This window comes from Styela clava, chromosome 15, assembly GCF_964204865.1.
Source record: "Styela clava chromosome 15, kaStyClav1.hap1.2, whole genome shotgun sequence".
In the NCBI taxonomy this organism is placed as follows: Eukaryota; Metazoa; Chordata; class Ascidiacea; order Stolidobranchia; family Styelidae; genus Styela; species Styela clava.
This window is the reverse complement of record NC_135264.1, coordinates 9,202,131-9,210,168: the sequence shown is the minus strand read 5'-3', so window position 1 is coordinate 9,210,168 and position 8,038 is coordinate 9,202,131.

Sequence of the window (8,038 nt, the reverse complement as noted above, 5' to 3'; positions counted from 1 at the left end):
GCTGCTTGCTATATTCGACGACATGCCTATATTGCACAATTGCCTCAGCCATGCAATGCATGCGGCCAAATTGCTGTGTGTTAAATATTATAGAAAAAGTCATAGAGTCGTCGTCATGAATTGGGTCGAAAGGTTTTTTGCATCAGAAAGCATCGAAGAACTTGACGGAATAGCTAATAGTTTTTTTTATCGTCACAGCATTAAAACAATTGTCCCCTCTCGTCGAGATACATTTTGAAAAATTGAGGATAAGAAATTATGTCAGTAGATTCTACACTGATGAACACGAATACCGTGAACAAGGAATTTTTGACACAGTTGATGACAGTATAGACCCTCTCTCACCCTTTTACAACAGATATCGTATTCTTTTGGACAACTTTCGACACTCGGAGATCTATAAAAGTCACACAGATGAAATTTCAGTCCCCTGTCAAAATCCATACTACTCGGATAAATTTTGCGACATTTTTTTGAAAGTAATTATGAGCAAGTTAGCGGCAACATCTAGCTTGATGTTGGGGATTTATCACGCCATGTGAAAAAAACGACCGTAGACAGAGAATTTTACGAAAAATTTGCCAAAAAGTATCAAACAATAAAAAACTCTAACGTACAATCGGCTCACCAGAATAATAAAACGCAAGGCATAATTGAAGAACATTTTGGGCAATTGAAACGAAACCATTTACACGGAAAACGCCTGAGTCATCTCGACGAATTCGTTTGGATGTATCGAAAAGAAGTCAAAGTAACACAAAAAATGTACACGGATTTTGTCCTACATCGAGGATACAAAATAAATACAAATAAAATTCAGACAGAATCTCTGCTTGTCAAAGAAAAGTTAAAAAAAAAGAAAAACACGAGGTAAATGATTTTATACTACAGGTACCGCCTCACATAAAATTCATTTCGATTACGGGAAAAATCACCAGAAACAATGCATCGCGCATATTGAAACCAATTCGACTGCATCTTTAGAAACGCTTGAATTGACTCAGAATGTGCGACATCCGATATTCTTCTCAGAACATCAGTTGAATATTGAACTTCATATACAGTTTTCTAGAGATGTGTGGGGTAGTATTCCAACTGATTCGATGCTGAGTGTTGCTGCTGTGACGGAAAATGATAAAATTGTTCGATGGCTAGATATTTATACTCTGTGTCCTGCGCCATCTAAAGTTTTGGATTTGGCTGGGAAATGTCTGTTGGATAGATCGCATAAAGCAGGATGGCTGTACGAAAGTATAGTAGAGGCATATATGTGTTCAACAATTGAAGCATGTAATAGTATTACAGGCGACGTCATTCGTTTTGGATATGTTGATTGTCTTCTAACACAGCATATTTTAGCAGGTAAACCGATTAGAAATAAAGAACTTATCAGGGCAGCTCTTGAAAATCCGAACCAACCTGGGATTTTGAGAGAGAATCTTTTCTTTCCTCTGCTCTACAACCATCATTTTATTTTGATTTTGATTTCTATTCCTATGCTTACCGCGTTCATTATAGACTCGGCTGAAAGTAAAATAGACACCACGAAAGAGAATATTGCCTCATATCTTCTCCCGTTTTTATTGAATCTCGGAAAGTATGAAGGAAACATTTCCATTCTTCAAAAATGCTTTATTAGGCAAACGGATGTTACAAGCTGTGGCGTATGTGTCTGTATGGCAGTGGACATGATTTGTTCGGACTTCAAAAATGACCTTGGCCTTGTCTCCCCAGACATATTTCGAAGTTGGATGATGTATGCAATTTGTCTTGGATCTAAAAAACTACATCCGAAAGTACATGCCATATTCAATACTGTATTTCGTAGAAATAGAGAGATAATTGACTAAGTAGTGAAAACAAATAAACGTTTTGGTTCAATTTATACTTATCTTTGAAAACTAAAGAAGTTGACGTAATTTTTGTGGATTTTTTTTATTAGGTTACATTTTTTTGCCAATATTCATAGGTATTTCGTTAAATAAATGTGCCAATTTGTAGCATACAATTGATTCGCGTGTTTCAATACTTACGGACTGTATAGTAAGAATTCGGCATGTTCTCACTGGATTTGGAAGCTTAATATTAAACTGTAAGATTTTGAATTCGATCGTTAAAGTCATAATTTCAGACATTCAATGGTGATAATGGAAGTCAAAAAAGCATCAAGCTTCCTAAGCGTTTTCTAACAAATAATTAATGAAGGTTAACATGCGCTAAAAATTTTGTTATCAAAATTTGATTTTCCTAGAGTTCGGAGCTGTAGTCAAGGTCAAAATTGTTTGCAATCCCGAGTCTAGAGTCGGAGTCAATTTTTTTTCAATTCGGATTCGATTGTAAATTGCCGTGGAGTGGAACGCGGCAACTATTTCACTGTTACGAAAGCACATGGGTTATTTCTTCGGATACTGTTCATCTCTACTAATCAATTATTTGTACTTCTTTTTCGTTCATGTTGCATATATACCGGAACAACGTAACAATTTTTGTGCGCAGCCATTTTGCGAAAATAAAATCACCAGTTCAGCTTATATTGCAATGCTGCAAAATTCTTGTTTTGTCTCACCTGAAATGAAAGTAAATCGAATTGTAAATTATCTGTGACTATTTAAATTTAAATATAATTTAACCATGAAAAAGCGAAGACATTATCCAGTATATAAACATATTATTTCAACGCAATCAAACATAATGGAGAGATTGTTCCTCAACATGTGGGGTTGCAAGTAACCAAGCTAATAAAAAGAACAGTGATTAGAGTTTCTCCCGGACAAACATAAAAGCTCATGGATTTGCGTAGAATTTCTCTTATAGACTACTTTCAGCTAATGTATACTATGTAGGTGAGTATCGGTGATGGGTCGATTTATACCATGGCATGCATGTCTCTCAATAACAACACTATTCTGTTTTTGAGCCCCAAAGGCAGATGTTGTTCGAATCTTGGGTCAATTTAACGATTTTTCGAATTTCTAAGAAATTTACGTTATTGCGCTATATTAAAAGTATTTTGTTAGAAAACTGATCGAGTTTTTTCCAATTTCTTTATTCCATTGGAAAGATAATGAATTCAAATATGCATACTCAAAATAATTTTTAAGCCCCAAAGGCAGATCTTGTTCAAATTTTGGGTCAATTTAACGATTTTTCGAATTTCTAAGAAATTTACGTTATTGCGCTATATTAAAAGTATTTTGTTAGAAAACTGATCGAGTTTTTTTCCAATTTCTTTATTCCATTGGAAAGATGATGAATTCAAATATCCATACTCAAAATATTTTTTAAGCCCCAAAGGCAGATCTTTTTCAAATTTTGGGTCAATTTAACGTTTTTTCGAATTTCTAAGAAATTTACGTTATTGCGTTATATTAAAAGTATTTTGTTAGAAAACTGATCGAGTTTTTTTCCAATTTCTTTATTTCATTGAAAAGATGATGAATTCAAATATCCATACTCAAAGTATTTTTTGAGCCCCAAAGGCAGATCTTGTTCAAATTTTGGGTCAATTTAACGGTTTTTCGAATTTTTAAGAAATTTACGTTATTGCGCTATATTAAAAGTATTTTGTTAGAAAACTGATCGAGTTTTTTTCCAATTTCTTTATTCCATTGGAAAGATGATGAATTCAAATATCCATACTCAAAATATTTTTTAAGCCCCAAAAGCAGATCTTGTTCAAATTTTGGGTCAATTTAACGATTTTTCGAATTTTTGAGAAATTTACGTTATTGCGCTATATTAAAAGTATTTTGTTAGAAAACTGATCGAGTTTTTTTCCAATTTCTTTATTCCATTGGAAAGATGATGAATTCAAATATCCATACTCAAAATATTTTTTATGCCCCAAAGGCAGATCTTGTTCAAATTTTGGGTCAATTTAACGATTTTTCGAATTTCTAAGAAATTTACGTTATTGCGCTATATTAAAAGTATTTTGTTAAAAAACTGATCGAGTTTTTTTACAATTTCTTTATTCCATTGGAAAGATGATGAATTCGAATATCCATACTCAAAATATTTTTTAAGCCCCAAAGGCAGATCTTGTTCAAATTTTGGGTCAATTTAACGATTTTTAGAATTTTTAAAAAATTTACGTTATTGCGCTATATTAAAAGTATTTTGTTAGAAAACTGATCGAGTTTTTTTCCAATTTCCTTATTCCATTGGAAAGATGATGAATTCAAATATCCATACTCAAAATATTTTTTAAGCCCCAAAGGCAGATCTTTTTCAAATTTTGGGTCAATTTAACGATTTTTCGAATTTCTAAGAAATTTACGTTATTTCGCTATATTAAAAGTATTTTGTTAGAAAACTGATGGAGTTTTTTTCCAATTTCTTTATTCCATTGGAAAGATGATGAATTCAAATATCCATACTCAAAATATTTTTTAAGCCCCAAAGGCAGATCTTTTTCAAATTTTGGGTCAATTTAACGATTTTTCGAATTTCTAAGAAATTTACGTTATTGCGTTATATTAAAAGTATTTTGTTAGAAAACTGATCGAGTTTTTTTCCAATTTCATTATTTCATTGAAAAGATGATGAATTCAAATATCCATACTCAAAGTATTTTTTAGGCCCCAAAGGCAGATCTTGTTCAAATTTTGGGTCAATTTAACGTTTTTTCGAATTTTTAAGAAATTTACGTTATTGCGCTATATTAAAAGTATTTTGTTAGAAAACTGATCGAGTTTTTTTCCAATTTCTTTATCCCATTGGAAAGATGATGAATTCAAATATCCATACTCAAAATATTTTTTAAGCCCCAAAGGCAGATCTTGTTCAAATTTTGGGTCAATTTAACGATTTTTCGAATTTCTAAGAAATTTACGTTATTGCGCTATATTAAAAGTATTTTGTTAGAAAACTGATGGAGTTTTTTTCCAATTTCTTTTTTCCATTGGAAAGATGATGAATTCAAATATCCATACTCAAAATATTTTTTAGGTCCCAAAGGCAGATCTTGTTCAAATTTTGGGTCAATTTAACGATTTTTCGAATTTCTAAGAAATTTACGTTATTGCGCTATATTAAAAGTATTTTGTTAGAAAACTGATAGATTTTTTTTCCTATATTTTTATTCCATTGGAAAGATGATGAATTCAAATATCCATACTCAAAATATTTTTTAAGCCCCAAAGGCAGATCTTGTTCAAATTTTGGGTCAATTTAACGATTTTTCGAATTTCTAAGAAATTTACGTTATTGCGCTATATTAAAAGTATTTTGTTAGAAAACTGATAGATTTTTTTTCCTATATTTTTATTCCATTGGAAAGATGATGAATTCAAATATCCATACTCAAAATATTTTTTAGGTCCCAAAGGCAGATCTTGTTCAAATTTTGGGTCAATTTAACGATTTTTCGAATTTCTAAGAAATTTACGTTATTGCGCTATATTAAAAGTATTTTGTTAGAAAACTGATAGATTTTTTTTCCTATATTTTTATTCCATTGGAAAGATGATGAATTCAAATATCCATACTCAAAATATTTTTTAGGTCCCAAAGGCAGATCTTGTTCAAATTTTGGGTCAATTTAACGATTTTTCGAATTTCTAAGAAATTTACGTTATTGCGCTATATTAAAAGTATTTTGTTAGAAAACTGATAGATTTTTTTTCCTATATTTTTATTCCATTGGAAAGATGATGAATTCAAATATCCATACTCAAAATATTTTTTAAGCCCCAAAGGCAGATCTTGTTCAAATTTTGGGTCAATTTAACGATTTTTCGAATTTCTAAGAAATTTACGTTATTGCGTTATATTAAAAGTATTTTGTAAGAAAACTGATCGAGTTTTTTTCCAATTTCTTTATTTCATTGAAAAGATGATGAATTCAAATATCCATACTCAAAATATTTTTTAAGCCCCAAAGGCAGATCTTGTTCAAATTTGGGTCAATTTAACGAGTTTTCGAATTTCTAAGAAATTTACGTTATTGCGCTATATTAAAAGTATTTTGTTAGAAAACTGATCGAGTTTTTTTCCAATTTCTTTATTTCATTGGAAAGATGATGAATTCAAATATCCATACTCAAAATATTTTTTAGGCCCCAAAGGCAGATCTTGTTCAAATTTTGGGTCAATTTAACGATTTTTCGAATTTCTAAGAAATTTACGTTATTGCGCTATATTAAAAGTATTTTGTTAGAAAACTGATAGATTTTTTATTTTATTTTTTTTATTCCATTGGAAAGATGATGAATTCAAATATCCATACTCAAAATATTTTTTAAGCCCCAAAGGCAGATCTTGTTCAAATTTTGGGTCAATTTAACGATTTTTCGAATTTCTAAGAAATTTACGGTATTGCGTTATATTAAAAGTATTTTGTTAGAAAACTGATCGAGTTTTTTTCAATTTCTTTATTTCATTGGAAAGATGATGAATTCAGATATCCATACTCATAATATTTTTTGAGCCCCAAAGGCAGATCTTGTTCAAATTTTGGGTCAATTTAACGATTTTTCGAATTTCTAAGAAATTTACGTTATTGCGGTATTTTAAAAGTATTTTGTTAGAAAACTGATCGAGTTTTTTTCAATTTCTTTATTTCATTGGAAAGATGATGAATTCAGATATTCATACTCATAATATTTTTTGAGCCCCAAAGGCAGATCTTGTTTAAATTTTGGGTCAATTTAACGATATTTCGGATTTTGAAGAAATTGACGTTATTGCGTTATATTAAAAGTATTTTGTTAGAAAACTGATCGAGTTTTTTTCCAATTTCTTTATTTCATTGAAAAGATGATGAATTCAAATATCCATACTCAAAGTATTTTTTAAGCCCCAAAGGCAGATCTTTTTCAAATTTTGGGTCAATTTAACGATTTTTTGAATTTCTAAGAAATTTACGTTATTGCGTTATATTAAAAGTATTTTGTTAGAAAACTGATCGAGTTTTTTTCCAATTTCTTTATTTCATTGAAAAGATGCTGAATTCAAATATCCATACTCAAAGTATTTTTTAAGCCCCAAAGGCTGATCTTGTTCAAATTTTGGGTCAATTTAACGATTTTTCGAATTTTTAAGAAATTTACGTTATTGCGCTATATTAAAAGTATTTTGTTAGAAAACTGATCGAGTTTTTTTCCAATTTCTTTATTCCATTGGAAAGATGATGAATTCAAATATCCATACTCAAAATATTTTTTAAGCCCCAAAGGCAGATCTTGTTCAAATTTTGGGTCAATTTAACGATTTTTCGAATTTTTAAGAAATTTACGTTATTGCGCTATATTAAAAGTATTTTGTTAGAAAACTGATGGAGTTTTTTTCCAATTTCTTTATTCCATTGGAAAGATGATGAATTCAAATATCCATACTCAAAATATTTTTTAAGCCCCAAAGGCAGATCTTTTTCAAATTTTGGGTCAATTTAACGATTTTTCGAATTTCTAAGAAATTTACGTTATTGCGTTATATTAAAAGTATTTTGTTAGAAAACTGATCGAGTTTTTTTCCAATTTCTTTATTTCATTGGAAAGATGATGAATTCAAATATCCATACTCAAAGTATTTTTTAAGCCCCAAAGGCAGATCTTGTTCAAATTTTGGGTCAATTTAACGATTTTTCGAATTTCTAAGAAATTTACGTTATTGCGTTATATTAAAAGTATTTTGTTAGAAAACTGATGGAGTTTTTTTCCAATTTCTTTATTCCATTGGAAAGATGATGAATTCAAATATCCATACTCAAAATATTTTTTAAGCCCCAAAGGCAGATCTTTTTCAAATTTTGGGTCAATTTAACGATTTTTCGAATTTCTAAGAAATTTACGTTATTGCGTTATATTAAAAGTATTTTGTTAGAAAACTGATCGAGTTTTTTTCCAATTTCTTTATTTCATTGAAAAGATGATGAATTCAAATATCCATACTCAAAGTATTTTTTAAGCCCCAAAGGCAGATCTTGTTCAAATTTTGGGTCAATTTAACGATTTTTAGAATTTTTAAGAAATTTACGTTATTGCGCTATATTAAAAGTATTTTGTTAGAAAACTGATCAAGTTTTTTTCCAATTTCT